At 48.4% G+C, this 22713-nt stretch overlaps 1 long non-coding RNA gene across 1 annotated transcript in view; it reads right to left on the bottom strand.

Annotated features, from left to right (window-relative positions):
- The window catches only part of LOC132213091 (uncharacterized), a 58225-nt gene extending 36800 nt beyond the window's left edge, over nt 1–21425 (bottom strand). Inside the window, exons 1-3 of the long non-coding RNA XR_009447891.1 lie at nt 20908–21425; nt 17015–17112; nt 13930–14106 (exon numbers count right to left, since the gene is read on the bottom strand). This is a non-coding gene — a long non-coding RNA (uncharacterized LOC132213091). The remainder of the gene's footprint in view (nt 1–13929; nt 14107–17014; nt 17113–20907) is intronic.
- Nucleotides 21426–22713: the final 1288 nt, after the last annotated feature.

Raw genomic sequence — 22713 nt, 5'->3', positions numbered from 1 at the left:
CACCGTGTGAACCTACACTGCAGTTATATATCTGAACACAATCTGCATAGCTCAGACATTTAAATGTAAAAATAAGACTATAAAAGTTCTAACAGAAAATGATCATTATTTTTTTCACTTCAGAGGAGGAATGCCTTTACTAGCAAATACACAAACCACAAAACCAAAGGGGAAAAACAATTGTTGAAAATGACTACCTAACAATCAAGTTTTCTCTATACACCACACCGACCATGAACAAACTCAAAATGCAAATGTCAAACTGAGAGAAACTATGTTACTCAAGATCACAAAGTGCAAACATCCCTAATATATGAAGCCACCTAGAAATCAATAGAAAAATGGGACAGTATGGGAACTGGGCAGACCTGGGAATGGGTTACCAGGGGCCCCCAAGCATCTGAGGAAATGCCCAACACCATTCATGAAAAAAGAAAGGCGATTATGTTTACACCAAGGCCCATTGTTCATCTTTCAGACAGCCCCATTGTGGCCACGTGGCAGGTTCGAAAAGATGTTTGAACCAGGTGTTTTTATTCATCCTGGGTGTTTATAGAATAGCACAGTTTTGATGGAGGGCAATTTGTCAACATCTATTAAAACCACAAACACATTCTATCTCTTTACTTGGGCACATTGCCTCTGAGAATTTGTCCACAGCTAGTCTCACACAAGTGTGAGCAGTGAAACATAGAAAAACGTTTAGGCATCACTTGTATTTGCCAAAGATAGGATGCAACACTAATATCTAACGCTCTGCACCCTGTTAAATAAACCGTGGCACAGCCTGCTGCCCTTAATGTAACCAAATATAGTCATCTTGGCACTCAGAGCCATCCAACTGCTTGTGGATGTGAAGAGCAGATGTGTGCAGCTGCTGGGGGAGGGGGAAAGCTGTGCGTGCCTGGTGTCCATCTCTACATGGTGCACACATGTGCATATTCACACATGTACAACTGTAGCACATGTGCACACACATATGCACAACCACAGCGCGTGTACATGCATTCACACATGTGCACACACTCATACATACACATTCACAGCACATGTGCACACTCACACATACATGCACATGCATGCACACATGCATACTCACACATGCACAACCACAGCATGTGTGCATGCATTCTCACATGTGCACACACTCATACATACACATTCACAGCACCTGTGCACACTCACACATGCACAATCAGTACAGCATGTGTGCATGCATTCACACAGCACACATCCTCACACATGCATAACCACAGTGTACATGCACACACACACACACACTCGCTCACCCACAGGTAAGCTCTTCTACAGAGGAGTCCCTCAAGGCCTCTCACTCAGCACTTATTGAACCATCTACAAAGTCTCTGCCAGGCCGTTTGTCTGGTAAGAGCAGCCAGTCTGTGGCCACATTTGCACGGGCCAGGGCCACCTGCTGCTGGAACCCCCTGACAGCCAGCCTCTGGTGGGACCTACGGGAGGTCTAGCGGAGCCCAGACCCTTCCAGGTGGGCCAGGGAGTCTTCAGTGCCTGCATCCAGAGAACTCACTCTTAGCATCCTGTGGTCTGACTAGAATCCCTTTCCACAATGTGCTGCCTAGTGGACTTTTTACCAAGGAAAGACGAGAGGAAATGGCCCTGCCCTGTGAGATCAAAGCAGCCAGTGCCTGGAATGGCTGCCGGGCTGACTCTTGGGGCAAAGACACTGCCTGGCTGCGAGATGGGAGATGGCGATGCAGCCGCCCTGTCAGTGGGTGGGGAACAGAGCTGTCTCCTCCGCCTTTGGTGCTGGGGCCTGAGGGCCTGGCCTGGGCACTCATTCTGTGCCCACCTCCCTGCTCAGAGGAGGATTCTGTAGGCCATGGTGGGCAGGAAGCAAAGATGACGGCATTTCTGGGTAAGGGCAAATGGGGAGGACTTTGTAAAAGGAAGAAGGAGAGAGAGAGAGAGAGAGAGAGAGAGAGAGAGAGAGAGAGAGAGAGAGAGAGAGAGACGGGGAGGGAGGGAGGGAGGGAGGGAGGGAGGAAGAGACTATAAACACGGACAGGAGGGGAGGGGAGCCTGGTGGGACTTGGGAGAGGGAAGGAGGGGACTATTAAAGTATTTTTCTGAGGGGACGAGTTTGTAAGCAGAAGCCAGAGTGACTTTGTTGAATGTGAACTGTTTGGTGACTCCCAAAGGACTTTTTCTAAAAAGCCAAAATACTGCCTCCAACATGGTAGTAGGTACTGCGCTCCCAACATACATATATAGAAAGGTGGTCATTGGGCCCACTACTGAAGGCGAGTGTGTGTGTATGTGTGAGTGTGTGTGTATGTGTGTGAGTGTGGATGAGTGTGGATGAGAGAGAGAGAGAGTGTGTGTGTGTGTGTGTGTGAGTGTGGGTGCGAGAGTGTGTGTGTGTATGTGTGTGAGTGTGGGTGAGAGTGTGTGTGTGAGTATGTGAGAAAGAGAGTGTGAGAGTGTGTGTGTGAGTGTGTGTTGTTGTGAGTGTGGGTGAGAGGTTGTGTGTGTGTGAGTGTGTGTGTGTGAGAGAGAGTGTGAGTGTGTATGTGAGTGTGTGTGAGTGTGTGAGAGTGTGAGTGAGTGTGTGTGAGTGTGTGTGAGAGAGAGTGTGTGAGTATGTGTGAGTGTGTATGAGTGTGTGTGTGTGTGTGTGTGTGTGTGTGTGTTGGGGTGAAGGGAAACTGGAAGGAACCCCAAGTCATGTATGGAAAGTAAAAGTACTGAACACCCAGCTCAAGCGATTGTTTTCTCCTGAAGGCTAAAATTCACGGGCAGGTGGCCAACAGCCACATTAGGATAAGAATGTAATCTGTTTATAATAAGTTTGCAAAATCCATCTCAGTGGTGCCGTGAGTGTGCAGTGCCCACAGCCCGCACATCGCTGGCCTTGGCCTGGTGTCCACGGCACGCGCACGGGAGCTAACAGGCCAGTGTTTGTGAAACCGTCCTGCCTCCTTTCTCAACCCCCCCACCCCCCACTTCCCTCTGGGTGGAAAAACACATTCCCAGAGACAGCAGCTGGGTGTCTGAGAGCCGGCGGAAGCCGCTGCTCCCTCTGCTGAGCCCCTGCTGCTCCCAGAGCACAGGCCTGGAGTGACCTCTCCAAGGAAGAGACCCAGAGGCCGCTCAGGCCCTGCTGCGGAAGCCCAGGTCCCTGCACACGTCCTCCCGGGGGTCCTGGGCTCTGCTAGGTTCTCCATTCTGGACAAACGGGGCTGCCTGCCACCCTGTGGTGTGTCCACTCACGTCAGGATTCTGGGTCTGCAGTGCCCACCAATTTTCAGAACAATGACAAAGACGCATGGGGACTTCCTGTGAGCTGGGCACCACCTGAGCACTTCGCACGCCGGACCTCAGTGTACCCACCCGCAACCTTCCCGGGAGCCACCATTGCCACCTCATCGCCCAGACGTGGGGAGGAAGCAGGAGCTTAAACAACTCCCCAAACTCCCGCCATCAGTGGGTTCGGGTGGACCCTGGGATTGAACTCAGGTTTTGCCAATCCCCAAATCCCAGCTCCTTCCCATCAAGCCCGCCATTCTCTCCCCCCGACGTGGACACCCATGGAGGCTCCTCCCTCAGAGCCCTGCCAGTCCCCTCCTCCCCACACCCCGCAAACGCATACCCCAAAGGGCACTCGTCCCCTCTATGCAGAATTGAATAAATGATAAACCATCATGGCTAAAAGCAAGGGCCTAGGATCAGCCAGACCTGCTGGGAATTCTGCTTCTGCCTCGCTCTAACCCTGGGAGGCAGGGCAGGGAGAGAGGTAAAGGAGATAAAACAGAAATAGCCAGTGTGAGCAGCTCGGTGCGGGCCTGTGGTGGCGAATGTGATAAGATGAAGAGAACATGGGCTGGGTGTCCCACCTTCAGTGTCACTCCCTCCCCATCTTCCAACTTCTCCACCCAGGGTGTGTCTGAGCACGCTGAGCAGGGAGCTGAGACTTTCCTCTGTGCCCCCTGGAACAGCTCCTCCACGGTGCTGTGGGCCATCGGGCACCTGGGCTTCCACCCCACCCAGCAGCAACACGGCTCCCTCCCCTTCCCCACTGGTGGTATCAGAGGCGGCCTGGGGGAGCCAGGACTCAGCCCACCCCTCAGCCATGAGGCACTCTGACCCCTGCATTTGAGGAAACTATTTATTAGTGGAGGCCGTGTGGGAGCTAGAACTGGGGAGACACCTTCTTACTTCTTACCTCGGTGTCAACAAAGGCTGTGTGGGACCTGGACTTCCACCCCACCTGGCAGTAAGGAGGCGGCTCCCTGCCACTCCTGCCGTCCCTACTGGAGCAGTGTGAGAGGAGACCCTAAAACAGATTAATGGAAGACCCACGGTCTCCTAACAGGATACCCCAAGTGTCCGGGTTTCAATAGGAAACTACTCATCATGCTCAGATCCAGGATGACCTCGAACTGTGTGAAAACAACCAGTTAATAAATGCCAACCCCAAGAAGACAGATGTTAGAATTACCTGACAAACCTTTTAAATCAACCACCATAAAAATGCTCCGAAGAGCAATAACAAGCACTCTTAAAACAAATGAAAAAATAGGAAGTCCCAGTCAAGAAAGATAGAATAGAAAGAAGAACCATATGGAAAATTTAGAACTGAAAAATACAGTAACCAAAGCAACAGCCCACCTCCGTGGAGTTACTCACCAGCAGAACAGAGGGGAGGCACCGAACCAGAGACAGGACAATATTAACCATCAATGTACATGACACTCAGAGAAGAAAATGGGCCTGAAAAATAGACCCAGAGCCTCAGGGACCCGGTGGGGTGAAGGGGGCTATGATAAAGTCTAAATTCTGTGACATTGGAGTTCTGGAAAGAGAGGAAAAGAGGGCAGAAAGTACTGAATTTAAATAATGACTTAAAACTTCCCAAATTTGGCAAAAAACATGAACTCATAGCCTGGGTGGTGTGGGTCAGTGGTTGAACGTCGATCTAGGAACTGGGGACAGTTTGATTCCCAGTCAGGGCACATGCCAGGGTTAGGAGCTTGATCCCCAGTATGGGGCACGCAGGAGGCAGCTGATCAATGATTCTCTCTCCTCTTTGATGTTTCTATCTATCTATTTCTCTCCCTTCCTCTCTGAAATTAATACAAACACATAAAAATAAACCCCAAAAAACATGAACTTACAGATTTAAGAAGCTGAGCAAACCTCACACAGAATAAACCCAAAGAAATGAATATCAAGACATAGCATAGTCAAACCTCTGAAAAACAGAAAGAAAAAAATATCTATTGAAAACAGAGAGAAGTGACACTTTATCTGGGGGGAGTTTGAATGACAGCATATTGTCATTAGAAACTGGAGAGGCTAGTATTTTTATTTTATTTTATTTTATTTTATTTTGTTTTGTTTATTTTTTGAGGCCAGAGTATTTTTATTATTATTTTTTTTAAATATACTTTATTGATTTTTCACAGAGAGGAAGGGAGAGGGATAGAGAGTTAGAAACATTGATGAGAGAGAAACATCGATCAGCTGCATCCTGCACCCCCCCCCCCCCACTGGGGATGTGCCCACAGCCAAGGTACATGCCCTTGACCAGAATCGAACCTGGGACCCTTGAGTCCACAAGCTGACACTCTATCCACTGAGCCAAACCGGTTAGGGCAGCCAGAGTATTTTTAAATGCTGAAAGAAAATCAAGACATTCTCAGAAAAGAAAAACTAAGAATGTTTGTCATCAGCTGACATACTATATGAAAATGGTTACAAGACGTTTTCTAAAAAGAAAGGAAACAATAAAATGAAGACTTCTGGGACACCAGTAAGGAAGAAAGAACATGATAAGCAAAAATATTGGTAATTATGGTACTTTCCTTTTCCTTGTGACTTTTCTACATTGTGATGAAGGTTGAGGCAAAAACTGTGACACTGCCTAATGGGATTCTAACTGTATGTAGAAGAAATATTTAAGACAATCTATACATATAACAGCCTAAGCGACTGAACGACCAAACAACTGAACGACCGAATGACCAGTCGACTGGTTGCTATGACATGCACTGACCACCAGGGGGCAGATGCTCAATGCAGGAACTGCCCCCTGGTGGTCAATGTGCTCCCACAGCCAATATCCCACAGCTGGCCAACCTCCCACGGTCCCTCCCCACAGCTGGCCACCGCCCCCATTGGCCCCAATCTGGGGGGCCAGTCGGCCAACCTCCCATGGTCCCTCCTGCTGGCTGGCCAGCCAACCTCCTGCAGTCCCTCCACCTAGCCTGCTGCCTCCCCACCCCCCACCCCCCGATTGGCCCCAGTTGCTGGCCAGGCCAAGGGACCCCACCTGTGCATGAACTCATGCACCAGGCCTCTAGTTATATTATAAGCAGAAAGGGTAAAGGGATATAAAAAGAGGTAAGTGTTCCACACTTCACTCAAACTTGTAAAGTGATGACAAAAGTAAACTGTGGTCTCAACAGAAACAGAAAAACCAATTAATAATAGCCAACCAATATTTCTGATAAGAACTCTCAGCAAATTAAGAATTGATGGGAAGTTCCTCAACCTGGAAGGGGCATCTACTGAAAACCTACAGCTAGCACAATTCTTAGTGGCAGAAGACCAAATACTCCTCTCCTAGGATCAGAAACCCTCAAGGTCTTATTGCATACTTATGATTCTATCCAGCACAAAACGGCGAGAACTAGAAAGAAAAGAGACCTGGCTTGGAAATGGAGTGGTATAGCTGTCCTTATTTGCAGATAACATGAGAGTTTCTGTAGAAAATCCTGTAGAACCAAAAGCTACTAGAGCTAAAAAAAAAAAAAAAAAAAAAAAAGACTTTAGTAAAGATTCAAAAAACAAGATTAACATAAAATCAACGGGATTTCTGTATACTTGCAATGAAGAATGAAAATTGAAATTTTAAAAATACCATTTTCAATAGTATCAAAAAGTATAAAATATTTACTGACAAAAGATGGACAAGATCTAGACATTGAAAATTACAAAACATTGCTGAGAGAAATGAAAGAGAACCTGAGTAGACAGGGTTAGGGTCACCGAAGGAGGAACGCATGAGGCTGAATGTGATAAAGAATTATACATTTATTATATCATCTGGAAACTCAGATGGGCTGAGCCCCAAAATGGCTCCAGCACCCAGGGATGGGGAGTCAGAGGTTTTAAAGGACTCTGGGTGGCCTTTTTCTGGGTGGAGAATTCTCTGGGCGAGTCTGGATCCTGGGAAGGTTCAGAGGGGAAGGTTAATGGTCTTAGCAAGTGAAATATGGTCTAAGCAAAAGGGATGGAGGTCAAATCTTCTGTAGTTACTTCCTGATGATGGGGGACATTGAGATCATAGGGGGATGGACTTTGATTGTAGTTGGCTGGAACACTGTATAAATTCCTCATGGTTGGAGCGAGGGGTTGCAGCAGCATGATTCCCCAAGAGACTGGTTGGCGAAGGCTTGAAAGCAGTCCTGAAGGAAAGATGAAAAATGATGCAGACTACATGGGCCAAAAACAAGGGTGAGGAATAGGGATGTTAATGGTCCTATGAAGGGAAGCAGCCAGGTATACCAATGTATATCCTTTAGCCAGTAGTCTCATGAATTTGATTAATGTTCTCTAGTTTTTGTGGCCCTTTTTGTTAATTTTTGGGCAGCATTTCTGATGAGACCAGACAGATTGACATGAAAACAACATTCTTCCAGAAAGAGGCAGAGACCCCCTTTCCCTGCAGTCAGGAGGTCTAGTCCTCTCCCACTGGAAGAGGTGATAGCCGCTAGTGAGTCTATTTGATCCTGAATGTGAACTAAACTTTTGGCAATGTCATCTAAGCTTTCTTGTAAGCCCTGGGACAGGATTTCAAAATATGATAGAGCAGTGGTTAGGCCCCTATGACAGTTCCAACCCCTCCTGTGATGCTGAGGATTATGAGGAGGGGATTATCTGGGCTGCCTTTTTGTGTTGGATATGATGAGTTACGGGGACAGGTAAGACTGATTATTGGGAGCTATGTCTACATTGGGTGAGAGATAGACCAGAGAACAGGTTCCTGCCCAGTTGGTTGGGAGGCAGATGTATGTATGTGTTTCCCCCACCGAGGAAGAAAAATCCCTGATCATGGATACAAGCTGAAAGGTGTAGAGAGAAGAGGTGGACTAAAGGGTATGAGGGTCCTTTTCCTGGTTCTGCACTCCAAATCAAGAGGGTAGTCGCCATGGCCCAGCCGATAAGAGGTGACAGATGAGTGGTTGAGATTCTATTGCAGTGAAAGTGGGTGGGAACACTAGAGTGGGCTGATATCCAAGGGAAAAGAGAAAGGGAAGGAAAGAAGCAATTGAAGCCTTGGGCCTGAATGGTTGGATAAGAAATAAAAGGGACCGGCTGTAGGAAACAACCATTGGCTTCTGGGGAGACCTGGTACCAGTGGCATTCAGTAGTTCTAGGTTAACTGTAGTGTTGCACGCTAACAATGGGGGATGGCCTATTATGTTGCCCTGTGACCTTGTAAAGCATAAGGGGGCTTAGGCAATTAGTGGAGTGTGTAGAGTGATAGGATCTGTGACCCGGTGGAGGAAGGAGCTACCTTAGTAAGAGATAGAACGTAAGTATCGGAAAGAATGGAGGCTTGATTTGCCTGGGCTGTAGGATAATTACCTAGAAGGGTGTCTGCCTTTTCTAGACATGTAATCCCCTTTTCCTTTTTATAAGCTAGAGTGATTTTTGCCTTATTCCGTCTCTTGGTTGGTAAAGGGATGGTGTATACGCTGAAGAGGAGAGGGGAAGGCAGAGTCTGCAATTCCTGACTAAGGCTGGATTGGTCTGGTTTAGGAGGGAATGGGTAAGGGTAAGTGTTCGTTTGAGATGAGTGGAGGTGAGAAAGTTCCTTACGGGTGTAGGAGAGGAGGATTGGAATAGGATGAGAAGGAGAGCTAATTCCCACTTCCAGGGTCAGGATTGTCCCAAGGAAGGGAAAGGGCATGTTTGGGATCTAGAAAGACGGAAATCTCATCCCATGGGTAAGTCCCAAAGAAAGGTGAGAATCCTGATGTGAAGAGAGAGGCGGCAGTAGGGAGAGGAACCGGGCTTTCAGGGAAGGCAGGGTCCATAAGGGCAGTACATAGGCGGCACATCAGGGGTGCTCACTCACTCATCGTCTTCTTCTGGGATGCAGGTAAGGCGGAGTCTGGTAGGCCTGATCAGGTGGCTGGGATACTTAGGGGACTCCAGCTCAAGCGATGGTAGTATTCCAAGGGCAGGTTTTAATCTGGAAAGGTGGAACCATGGAGTATGCCCAATAGATTAGCTGCAGTTGGAGTAGTTAGGAGTACCTGGTAAGGGCCTTGCCACCAGGGCTGTGCATTGTTGGGTGGATGGATTTCCTTTAGGAGGACCCAGTCCCCTGGCTGTAGGGGAGTAGGGGGGAATGTCTCCCATAAAGGTTTAGGGAGCACCTGATCAGCATGTTCTCTCCGTAATTGTTGGATGAGATTTAAAATGGGAACATAGTCTCTTAGAGGGGTCTCTGTGGAAGGAAAGTCTCCTAATAAGAAGGGTCTTCCATACACGAGTTCAAAGGGACTAAGAAAGGAGGGTGTGTGGGCTTGCTCTGATGCACATAAGGGCTAGAGGTAGGAGAGTAGTCCAAGGTTCTTTAGTTTTGAGAGTTAATTGAGTTAGGTGAGAATTAAGGAATTCGCCTTTTTACTCTAGCTTATAAAAAGCAGTCTGTATCCTTGCCTGAAGACTGGGGTCAGTAGGCTTGTGTAGGAGACTGTTGAGTTATTTGAGACATGAAAGCAGGTCCATTATCTGATTGTAATGAGGTGGGGAGGCTGAATCTGGGAATGATATGCTGAATGAGAGCTGTGTGACCTCGGAGGACTTTTCAGACCCAGTGGGGAATGCTTCTACCCAGCCTGAGAAGGTATGCACTTTGGTTAAGAGATATTTGGTTCTTTTAATAGGAGGCATGTGAGTGAAGTCAGTTTGCCAGTCTTGTGCAGGGATTTGGCCCCTTGCCTGATGAGTGGGGAAAGAAGGAGATCTAACCTGTCCCTGGGGAGATGCTGAGTAACCAGTAGAACAGGTTTGGGTGATATCTTGCAGTAGGGAGGCTAGGCTAGGACATGTGATAAGGGGTTTTAGGAACTGTAGAAGCGATCTATAGCCTATATGTAGGTAATTGTGACTAGCCCATAAGATATCATGGACCTATCCCTGGGAAGGATATATTTTCTCTGAAATTTTAGCCATAGATCTTCCTGAGTGGCCCCAAGAGCTAAAAGGGACTGAAATTCCTTGGGAGTATATTAGGGTGTTATATGAGGTAGAGCTAAGAGTTGGGAAGGCAGAGACTTCCTCTGAGCCACTGCCTTGGCCTTCTGGTCTGCTTTGTTATTTCTCTGTATTACGGGATCATTCCTGACTCTGTATCCTTTGCATTGTATGACTTTTAAGAAGGCTAGAAAAGGGGAGAGAAGTTCCTAAATGCCAAGCAAGAAGACCTGTTGAGGCTTTCAGTGATAGTGTCAAGGACTGTGAATGAGTGGTGGAAATAAAGAAAGTCTAGGCTTCAATCTAAGGACACAAGCAACAGGAGAGAGCCTGAGTGGGGCTGATTTAGCTTACCAAGAGAGAAGGGGTCCCTTCGGACATCAGGGGTGGTCAGGTCCTGACTCACTGGACAAACTTTTCTACAACTTTCACAAACCTTCTTACTCATTCAGAAACCTTAATTTCCAATGATAACCAAAGTAAACAACCAGCATTTCTTAAATTGTCATTTATGAACACACTTTAAACATACTCTTACTTTCAAGAAAATATACCTTCAACAAAGTATGAGACCTTCTGTAATAAAAGCTAAGAGCAGATGAATTTAAAACTTGTCTAGCAATTAATGTTCAATATCTTATGTTATTTAAAAATATTTAGATGTTTATCATTTAACCTAGCAATGCCCCAAAGCCTTTAAATTACCAAGGACTTTGGAAAATTATGTAGAGGCGTATGAGGCTGAAGAAAAGATGTGTGTGGTGGGGGGGGGGGAGGGAGTGAGGGAGCAGACCTCTAGCTGCTTGGATTTAAAACTGTCACATTTTCCCTTAGAGGTAACATACTAAGGTTTGGGTGATAATGAGTTCAGCTTCTGATAGTAGCAGGACTGTTAAGTAAACTTTCGCAGTTTTGCAGTAAAGAAAGTTGTTATTTGGGAAGCGGGGTCTGGGAAGGCGCTGAGGTGAGCAAGTTTCAGAGCATTAAAGGGGTGAGAATGCTGGCATTGGGACCTAAAGGCTCGGTAAGGGGTCTTTCGCCGCATCATAGAGGGGCTTTGCAAGAAGACTAAAGTTGGGAACCAGAGGTGAAAGTATCCAGCAAGCCTGAGAAAGGAGAGTATTTCTTGTCTAGAGGAGAGGACAGTCCTGGAGGAGATAAGGCATTTATGATCTAAGGCAAGCATGTCAAGCTCACAGCCCATGGGCCGCATGCCTCATTTATTTGGCCTGTGTTGGCCTTTGAGTTTGACAGTCTTGGTCTAAGGCAGTGGTCGGCAAACTCATTAGTCAAAAGAGCCAAATATCAACAGTACAATGATTGAAATTTCTTTTGAGAGCCAAATTTTTAAAACTTAAACTATTTAGGTAGGTACATTGTTATTAACTTAATTAGGGTACTCCTAAGGCTTAGGAAGAGCCACACTCAAGGGGCCAAAGAGCCACATGTGGCTCGCGAGCCGCAGTTTGCTGACCACTCTAAGGTAATGGTTCAACTACGTGGAGTGAGAGTGAAACCAAGGTAGGTGACTGTGGTTCAGGACAACTGGGCTTTATGAGGGGATGCAAGGTAGTCCTGGTCAGGCACCGAGGTAGAATGAGAAAAGAGTGCATAAAGGGGGTGCCTAGTAAGATGCAGTATAGAGGTGAAATGGCTAATGGCTATGAGACTAGTCCATCAACACCCATAACAGAGATTGAGGAGGGGACAAGGGTCCCAGCTAATTTGGGGAGGGCAGAATAAGTGGCCCCAGTGTCAATTAAAAAGGAGATCAGCGTACCTGCCACCACAATCGTTACCCGAGACTCTGTCCTGGAGATACAAGTCTGTGGGGCCTTGTCAGGACCTGGGCAGCTTCAGTCTTTGGTGGCCAGTCCCAGGTCTGGGAGCTCCAAACCAGTTCCAGAGGGCAGCCTTGCTGGACTGGCTGAGGTCTGACCTGGAGGGGCCAGACTACAGCCTGATTTCCAGTGGCCTTCCCTTCCGCACCTTGGGCAGGGCCCAGGCGGGGGTCTCGGGTTTGGGCAGGGCTTGGTCCAGGGCCCTTCCTCATTCATTAGAAGCATGGGCCCAGAGGAGGCTTAGCCCTGCCTTATCCTTGGTTGGAGGACTAGCACTTCATTTGGGGTTCCCGAGAGTGGTGGCTAGGAGCTGAAAGGCTTCCTTCTGGGCTTGGCTTGATCTCGCCTTTGTTTTTGGATTTGGGTCTCCTTATCTATATTATTAAAGACCTTAAAGGCCAGGTTAACGAGGTCTTTTTGAGGGGTTTGTGGACCTAGGTCTATTTTTCAAAGTTTACAATGTATGTTGAGGGCTGATTGGGATATAAAATGGGAGTTCAGAAGAAGGGTTCCCTCTGGGGAGGTGGAGTCTAAGGTGGCCAGTTTCTGTAAGGCCTCCATGAGCCCTGAGTGATTTTAAGTTCGCCATGGTTGACTGCCTTATGGGCAACCTTTTTGAGTCCAGGAATGAGACAGGTGATCATATGGGTACGGAGTCGGTGCCCTGGAGAAGTGACCTGGTAGTTCCATCTGGGGTCAGTTCGGGGGACTGAGGTAGCACCAACTGGGTTGACCACTGCGTCCTGTCTATGAAGGGCATTACATGGTCTTGAGCTACTAGCCAAATGTGCTCCTTCTCCTCTGGGGTGAGAGAGGAGGATGGGATGACGAAGATGTGCCAGGTCAGGTCATAGGACTGGGTCAGGTACTTAGTTCCTTAGTAAAGGCGGTCGGGTTGGTGGAAAAAGACCCAAGATGCCTCTCAATCTGTGTGAGGATGGACATGGGAAATGGGATGTGTACCCAGACAATACCCCCCGGCCCCGGCCACCTCTCGGAGGGGAAGGACGGGGACTGGAGGCTGGGCTGTTCGTGAACGAGTAAGAGGGGGGCCTGGTAAGGAGGTTGAGGGGATGGACAAAGAGGTGGAGTTTGAAGATGGGGGGCAGTCAGAGGAGTGACATAAAGAGGTGGGTTTGGTAGAGCTGGAGGGGAATGGAGAACCAAGTGATCAGAAGGGTCGAAGGGAGGGTCTGAAGGACCTCATGGGTTGAGGAAAGGTGGATCAGAAGCCTCAGGGGTACAGTCTGGGGTTGGCAGAGGGGGCTTTGAGTAGAGAAGTAGGATTTGATAAGTAGAGCAAGTTTGACAGAGAGAAGAACGATTACAGAGTATAAAGGAGACCTGGATGTAGGGGATCTCTGACCACTTCCCATTGTGGTGACAGAAATTGTCTTAAGTCCTGGAGAATGTTAAAATCAAAAGTTCCATTCTCGGGCAAATGTGAATAATTTACATTGTGTCCAGCAGTAATAGAAGATAAGGCACTGCAGCTGGGAAGGCCGAGTGTGTTAAGATTCTGGAGAAGACACCCCAGAGGAGTGTTTTCTGGGGACAGAAAAAGAACCCCCCATGGGGTAAATTAGGAAGAGGAAGGAAGCTAGAAGGGGAGACCAAGGAAGGTAGACTAGAGGGAGGGCATCCCCAGCATATAATCAGGCTCCGGAGGGAGGAAGACAGTCTGATCCACATGGCAGGCCTCCCAGCAACGCAACAAGGAAGACTGTGGGACCTGGTCCTGGGGCTGGAGAGGATTTCTGGCCTAGGGCCACGTCTTTTGTCTGAGACGGAAAATGGCAAATCAGAAATCCAGAGAGGTGATCCAATTGTTACTTACCGGAGATGAAACGAGCCAGTATTGAGCGGGGGCCCAGCAGTGGGAGGGAGAGGTCCTGGATCTGGTGTCCTCCTTGGCCGTAAGGGAGGGAGGCCAGCGATCTCTCCCCTTCCCCGTGGAACCCTCCTGGGTTTTCAACACCAAATGTTAGGGTCCCCAAAGGAGGTACGCATGAGGCTGAAAGTGGTAAAGAATCATAAATGTATTAGGTCATCTGGAAACTCAGATGGGCTCAGCCCCAAAATGGCGCCAGTACCCAGGGACGGGGAGTCAGGTTTTAAAGGACTCTAGGTGGGCTTTTTCTTGGCAGAGAATTCTCTGGGCGGGTCTGTTCCTGGGAAGGTCCAGAGGGGAAGGTTAATGGTCTTAGCAAGTGGAATGTGGTCTAAGCGAAAGGGAATGTTGGTTGTGAAGTGGCCTAAAGGTCAGTTTCCAGGGGAGGGGGTATGGATTCAATCATTTGATCAGACCTAACCGATAGATGCTGTGTTCATGGGTCAGAAGGCTCAATATTGTTGAGGTGTAAATCTTTACCAACTTGATCTATAGAATCCATGCAATTCTGATCAACATCTCAGAAGAGTTTTTGTAGAAATTGGCAAACTGATCCTAAAACTCCTATGGAATTGCGAAGGACTTAATGATCAAAACAACATTGCAAAAGAACCTATGATAACGTTACAATCATCAGGACAGTGGAGTAAAGATATGCACAAATCTCACTGTATCTTCAGAATCGAGAGTCCAAAATAGACCCACTCATGTATGGACAACTGATTTCTGGCAAAGGTGCTAAGCAAGGCAATGGAGAAATGATCATCTTTTCAGCAAATGTTAAGGGAACGCTTGGGATGTCCATAGGCAAAAAAGTGAATTTCAATCCACACCTTATATCATATACAAAAATTAACTAGAAGATGGGTCATCATAGAGTAAAGTATCTATAAGTTCTAGAAGAAAATGTCTGTGACCTTGGGCTAGGCAAAGATTTCTTATATATAACATCAAAAGCATACTCCATAAAAAAAATAAAACTGATATACTGGCCTCCTTCAAAACAAAAAAATAAAGCCCTTGTTAGAAAATGGAAAGGTAAGCTATAAACTGGGAGAAACATTTGTAAGTCATATATACAATAAGGGGCTTGTGTCCATAATATATGAAGAACTTCCCAAACTCAATCAGAAATCAAACAACCCAATTTAAAAATGGACAAAAATAAAAAGGGGATTAAGAAGTACAAATTACGAGTTATAACAATAGTCTCAGGAATATAAAATACAACATAAGGAATATAGTCAATAATATTATAATAACTATGTATGGTGTCAAATTACTAGATTTACTGGGGGATCATGCCGTAAGGTATATAAATGTCTGATCACTATGCTGTTCTAGTTAGTATACCTGAAACTAATATGATATTGTATGTCAACTATAATTGAAAAATAAATTTAAGAAATAATTTCACACTGGGCAAAATATTTAAACTGACATATTACCAAAGAAGACATCTGAATGACAAACAAGTGTATGCAAAGATGCTCATCATTATTAGCCATTAGGGAGATGCAAATTAAATCATAGAGATATCATTATGCACCTATTAGCACGAGTGCAATGAAAAGACTGACCATAGTAAGCAAGTGTGAAAATGTGGAGGGACTGGAACTCTCACACACACTGCTAATGGGTGTTCAGAAACAATGGGGCTGTCCTTAACCAAATCTTTCCAAACCCCATTCAAGGAATCGCTGTGTTAATTTCTTCCCTGCCCAGTTTCCTCTTCACAGGGCCATCGCCCACCAGCTTTCCAGTGTCACACAGGCCACCTCCAGCAATCTGGAGTCGGTCTAGCTTAGAGCCATCTTTCCAGCGTTTTCTTTGAGGCCTTTGACTATGAAGTTAGCCTGCCTGGTGTGTTCAAGATGGCCAGCCCTTTTAGGTTTGCTTGTTTGCTGGTTAGAGGGGTCTTGAAAGGTGACAATGTTCATGCCCAGCTAAACAAAAGAGAAAGACAGAATGAACTCAGCTCGTTTGGACAGCGTTTGAGGACTGAGCACTGCCCGGGTGTCTGCTGCAGAATGCTTTTCTGCTTGTGTTTCTGTTCTAGGCAGAGGAGGGCCCGGCAGGAAGGACCTGCGCTCAGCTGATAAAGCCAGGCCCTTGTGCCGGGAACCCTGCGGTTTTTCTGTCTTTGGAAGTTCTCCCCTGGGCCTCAGAGGAGAGGACTCCCTCGAGGAGGAGGTGTTTCCCCAAAGTATCTAACGGGGCCAACCCAGGGGAGCAGTTCCCACGCGTCTGGATGTGAAACCCCCGCAGGTAGGTGCACAGTCGGTCCCTGCCTGGCGCGCAGGTGGGGCGCGCGGTTCCGTCTGAGCCGGGCACCTCCTGGTAACCATCCCCGCGCCCCAATCGGGACTTGGGGGAACTCAGGCTGCCGCCTCTTCTCTGCTGCTTTTTACTTCTCCTAAAATAATCCTGAGGAGTTTCAGTCCCTCTGAAATGACCAGCGAGAATTCTCCAGCGCTAAAACCAGTCAACGCGGGATTTTTATTAGTGTTATTTGAACCCACAGTTGGTGCCCTCAGCCTGGAAGCCGGGGCAGGTGTGAACCTGCCCACTGAGATTCGGGCGGTGGCCTGGGCGCTCCGACCTCCCCCAGCGCAAGTGGCTCTGCGGGACATGACGCAACCCCAACCCAAGGTGGCTGCACAGATGCACCGCCAAGCCGTGTGCTGAGAAGTTCGGAGATGCTCACAAGGGCTGCTCGCTGAACTTGGTCCAATTTCACTTTTAAAAAACTCTCAACAGGTTCAGATGCCCTTTGAGGGGAACAGGGATTTACCAAAGATTTATAAGTGGAGCAATCCACTAATAAAAATCAAAACCATCGCATGGTCTCACTGGGTAGCAGGATATTTTGTTTTCCTTTGGCAGTGATCCATGATCGACTTGTTAGTTAAACTGTACCCCACGAAATAGGTCACTATGAAGACCTCCCTGAGTAGCTGCCGGCCCTCAGACACCTCCCCTGGGGCCCGAGCTCTTCATCTGTCAAGTGGGACCAGGGTGCTGGTCTTACCTTCCTAATAGTCTCCTCGTGAGGACCCAGTTCGGGAGGCTGCTGCCGAGGATGGACGTCAGCCAAGTCCTGCCCCTCCTGCTCCTCACTTTGCCCATCTATGAAATAAAGGAAAAGGTGCACTTTATTAGTAATGCTTCTGCTATTTTACGTTAAAAACGTTGGAGTCCTCATTATAAAATATTGACACTTGCTAATTCTGGAACATGGGTATGAGGATTTTGTGATATTATTTTCTGTATTCTTCTGTAGTCTTCAAAGTCTCTTGTCTCAATGAAAGAAAAGAAGAAAGAAAAACTTTTAAGCCCTAGCCGGCTCAGTGGATAGAGCGTTGGCCTGAGGACTGAAGGGTCCCGGTTCAATTCCAGTCAAGGGCATGTACCTCCGTTGCAGGCTCCTCCCTGGCCCCGGGCCCTGGTCAGCGCACGTGCAGGTGGCAACCAATCGAGGTGTTTCTCACACATTGATATTTCTCTCTGTCTTTCCCTCTCTCTGAAAATCAATGGAAAAATATTCTTGGGTGAGGATTTAAAAAAGAAAAAGAAAAAATGCTAAGACTCCTATGAAATCTGGTCTCCTCCAATTGGACTTTCTCTGATTCTGTGGACAGGAACATTTTCAGCAAACCCTAGTGCTCTAGGATCCAGGGGCATTACTGTCATTCATCGCGGTTGCTCCACCCCACCTCCACCCCCAGCTGTCTACCCCGCCCCCACCCCCAGCTGTCCAGGCAGCTGCTGCTCAACCAGCCTGCTGACTTGCTGGTGGGATAGGAGTTTTCTAGTTGAAGGCAGGTGAGTCAGGCTGATGTCCTTTATAGTATACAGTTCTGATTCCATTTCATCCTCCCCCAACAGTCCCCACCTGTACCAAACAGAAACATACACCTGTACAAAGAGAAACCCCTATCTGGAGTCATTAGAAACTTGCTTTGTGTAACAAAATCCCAAACTTTCTTGGGCTTAACCACACCACATTGCTAGAGAAAGCGCACATCAACGTTTCCACTCCTCTGACTTAAAAACAGCCGAACTAAATTAAGTAACAACAACAACAAAAAGTTGTTCCACACACAGTGTGCTGTGCTCTTCGCGCTACTTTCAGCCTGAAACAATTTCATGCTTGAGTTATTAGCTTATGAAAATAGGCACAAAGGGGGAAAGTGTGCACAGACCCCGGCTGTATCATTAGTCAGAGCTGCAGCTGAGTGCGTGCCGCACAAAGGCGTGCTATTCTGCCCCGGTATCTTGGTTTTGCACAAAATGCCGCTCACTAATGGGTTATGCCTCATATAGCTTTTTGTAATCATTAGGTTGCCAGTCTCTGTAATGTATCCTGGTTTTCATTAGGAGTGTGTGCTTCAGGTGGCAGGCACTCGTGCGCACACACACACACACACACACACAGGCAACACACACATAGGCACACACATCTTTGAAGTCCCCTTTTGTTGGTGGCTGAAGAGGAAGGTCATGGAGCTGTCAGTCATGTTAGGAAAACCCCACAGTATTGATAAAGATACTATCTGGAAGTCAGAGTGGTGGGGGGCATGAATGCCGAGTGAAGATGCTGCATTGGGGGTGGTGACCTGAGTGAATGAAGGGCTCTAGGTGCAATCCGAAGGTGGGGACAGAGCGGGAGGGTCTGACCCTCACCTGTCTCCTCACTCAGGAGGCAGCGCTGGGCTAAACTCCCCCGGACAGAGGCATGGGCTCACTTGCTGAGTGCTCTCAGATCTTAGGATAATGACAAGACTCCAGCAACTCCCCACCCCTAGCCCCACCCAGTTTGGGAGGTTTCTGGCCTGGGCTCAGAGGGGTTGCCCCAAACCAGTGGCCACAAGGGAGGTAAGAAATAAAGGAGCCATGTCTGGGCCTGCTGGGTTTTGCTTCTGCAAAGTCCAGACTCAGTTCTAGAAATCAAGGCCTTTGAGTGTTAACTTCTAAAAAAAAAAAAAAAAAAGGGCAGGGGCAGGCAAGATAATAATCAGGTGAAAGGATCAGGGAGGGACGTGGATAGCTTGGGGAAGATGATGGTTTTCTAACCCAGAGTGAATCACTACAGGGCCAGCAGCGGGTCCAGGATGGGACACTGGCCCCCAGAACTGTAGCCTCCCGCAGTTCCCTGCAGCTGGGAAGCCTGGGCCTTGCCCCCTGGATTAGGGTAATGCGATTCGCCCAGATGCTGCCGACCAGGAGGGCAGTAATTGGGAACCAAATGTGCTCTTTGAACCTCTTTGAAGTGTTAATGAATGCTTTGATTGTGTTCTTTCCTCCTCTTTAAGACAAAGTGGTGCACTTTGCCAGGGAGCTTCCCTGCTGGATGCCCGCCTTGCAAAGACCATTCTTCAGGCTCTGCCTCCACTGGCTGGCCGGTGCCTCCCAGGGCTGGGGGCCCAGAGCGAGCGCCCAGAGGCCAGCTCCCGGTGAAAACACAAAGGTGCTTGTGGTAGCGCTCAGCCCCAGTGTCCTGTTCCGTGCTAAGCGGCACAGGCTTGTAAAGCTCGGCTGCTGCATCCTGCAGAGGTCACCAGGCTGGACTTGATTCAGGAACAGAGTCCCCAGCAGATCTGCCCAAGTCTGCCTTCACCCTCCTTTTACTGGCGATACCCTGGGGCAAAGTGGTTCGCCTAGGCCGGTGGTCGGCAAACTGCGGCTCGAGAGCCACATGAGGCTCTTTGGCTCCTTGAGTGTGGCCACGAAGTTTCAATCGCACTGTACATGCGCTCCCGCATGTGGTATTTTGTGGAAGAGCCACACTCAAGGGGACGCACTTTTCCGACCACTGGCCTAGGCCCTCATGGTCAGGCGCTGTAGATTCTCCCAGCTGACATTGAACCCTGAGGCTCATCTGGCATAATACCCCCACCTCCCCCCCCCCCCAGCTCCCAGTGCCAAGGCACCATCAGTGGGATGGAAACCTGCAGACTGGAGGGAGATGGCTCAGAGGCCACTGAGGTGGAACCTGGTGCCATCCACAGGGAAACGTAGGCCAGTGCGACAGCTCTGGATCCAGAGGCCAAGATGTCCAGAGGGGACATTCCCAGAGAGTCTGTAGGCTGTGACAGAGACCCAGGTGGCCTGATGAACCCTGTCAGGTGGGAAGTGGGATGTGGAGAGAGGAGTGTGCTCCAGAACAGAAATTCAAACCTGGGAAGCAGCCCATCTTACCCGCCACACACACACCCCGCATTAGCATCTCCACAAGCGTCTGGCCAGCTGTGCATTCTCTCACTGAGTCCTTGCCATGAAATCCGTGTCCTGATGAGAACTCCTCCCATTTTCATTTTCACCATCTTCATCACTCCAAGTGTGCAGCTCAGGGGAGCCGAGCAGGTGAACATGGCTGTATAACAGATCCCCAGAACTCCTCATCTTGCAAAACGGAAACTGTCCCCGTTAAACATTAACTCCCCGTCTCACCTGCCCCCAGCCCCTGGCACCCAGAATGCTACCTTCTGTTTCAAAGAATGTGACCACTCTAGGCCCCTCGTGTAAGTGAACTATACAATTGTCTTTTGGTGCCTGTTTTATTTAACATAATGTCCTCAAGATTCATCCATGTTGTCCCATGTACCAGAATTGCCTTCCTTTATCTATATTGATTTCAGAGAGGAAGGAAGAGGGAGAGAGAGTTAGAAACATCAATGATGAGAGAGAACCATTGATCGGCTGCCCCCTGAACACCCCACACTGGGGATCAAGCTCACAACCTGGGCATAAGCCCTGATTGGGAATCAAACCTCGACCTCCTGGTTCACAGGTCAATGCTCAACCACTGAGCCACGCTGGCCGGGCTGCCTTCCTTTTTAAAGCTGAATAATATTCCATTGTGCGTGCAGACCACATTTTGTTTATCCATTCAGTTGTGGGTGGACATTGGGTTGCTTCCACCTTTTGGCTGTTGTGAATAATGCTGCTATGAACAAGTATCGCTTCGAGGTCTTGCTTTTAATTCTGTTGGCTAATACCCAGAGAGGAATTGCTGGATCATATGGTAGTTCTATTTTTAACTTTTTGAGGAACTACCAGACTGTTTTCCACAGCAGCTGCACCATTTTACATTCCCATTCACGGTGCACGAATTTCCCAGTTTCTCCAAATCCTCACCGGCATTTGTTCTCTGTTTGTTTTTATAGTAGCCATCCTCATGGGCGGGGGGCGGGGGGGGGTGAGGATCTCGCTGTGGTTTTCTTTTGCGTCTCCCTCATTCTGAGTGATGTTGGCCATCTTCATATGCCTGCTGGTCACTTGTATCTATATCATATTTGGAGAAATGTCTGTTTAAGTACTTTGCCCATTTTCAAATCAGATTTTTGCTGTTGTTGAGTTGTAGGAGTTCCTTTTAACAACCCCCAACTCCTTTTTTCCAACTGGAAAGCACACACACACACACACACACACACAAAACGAACAGGTCAAAGATGTGGCTAACTTACTTGCTGGACTTCGGCCGGGGCAGGGAAAGGCGGCGGTGAGCTGGAGCTACAGCCCGTCCTCCCAGCCACACGTCTCAGCAAACACTGCGATCAAGTGCACCCTCTGAGCTCACAGCCTCACGAGCCAAAGAGCTATTTGAAAACCAGCGACAAGCACTGGCTACGGAGAACTCTGAAGCGTGTAATATCCACTTTACTGACAGTCCCACTTTTTTCTTCTTGCCCCTGCAAAGAAGGGCAGAGTGAAAAGGCTGTTCATGGAAAAATAAACTTAAACGGATCAGTGCTGGGCAACCATTTGCACATCTGTTCTTAACAGGTTTCAGCTGAAACTACTGAAAATATACACAGATCTGTTTATGTGGAACCAGTTAAATATGATAAGATTACAACTTGGAGGGTAACTCTGGACTTGGTGGGGAAAACCACCCTCTCCTCGGCGTCCACAGATGCTCCTCGCGTCTTACCACAGATGTTGCTGAGGGACTCGGGTTTGCCGCGAGTGGAAAAGATCTCATGATTTGAGATTAGTTACAAACAAACCCAAGGTGTCCCGGCAGCCTCTGTGCAGCCCAGAGCTCCCGCCTGGCCTCCGCTCTGGGCAGAGTCCTTTGTTATCAGAGGGGGGACTGCAGCTGGGAATCACCTGTTTCTGAGTAATGCTGTCTTCACTCCCCCGACAAGCCACTTAGGAGGAAGACAGTACACAGGCTGCTTGCACACAGGGCCCGGCTGTCTGCCCTGTGGTTTCGAAGATGCCTGAGGGCGCAGTGTCCCCTGAGGACGCGCAGCAGAGGCAGCGACTGCCGTGGGCCTGTTTCTGTGGCAGCGTGCCCTTTGGGGAGTCTTTCTCACAGAGCACACAGCCCCCTGCGAGGCCACGCTGTCCTTCCACTGGAGAGAAGGGGAGGCTGAGGCTCTCGGGTGCTTTGTCCAGGGCCACAGCTCAGGCACCCACCGCGTCTCCCGGAAAGGGAAGGAGTGGGGGCAGGGGCACAGTTCATCAGCAGCTTTAGCTACTGCTGCTGGGGGTGGGCCCAGACACGGTGGGCCCAGATCTTCTGGGTTTTGTAAAGAGAGCCAGGAATTGCTAGGTTTTAACAGGGTGGCTCAGGTATTAAAAACAAACAAAATAAAACAAAGCAGAAGAACTCACTGTGGGGCCTTTGGTGGGGCTGGAGGTGGGAGGAAGGGATTGCATTGGCTTGGCTGTCTCTCCAGGTAGGGACTTGGGGGTGTCTGACTATCGGGGTACTTGTCT

This window comes from Myotis daubentonii, chromosome 12, assembly GCF_963259705.1.
Source record: "Myotis daubentonii chromosome 12, mMyoDau2.1, whole genome shotgun sequence".
NCBI classification, from domain to species: domain Eukaryota; kingdom Metazoa; phylum Chordata; class Mammalia; order Chiroptera; family Vespertilionidae; genus Myotis; species Myotis daubentonii.
This window is presented reverse-complemented; position numbering and strand designations above follow the sequence as displayed.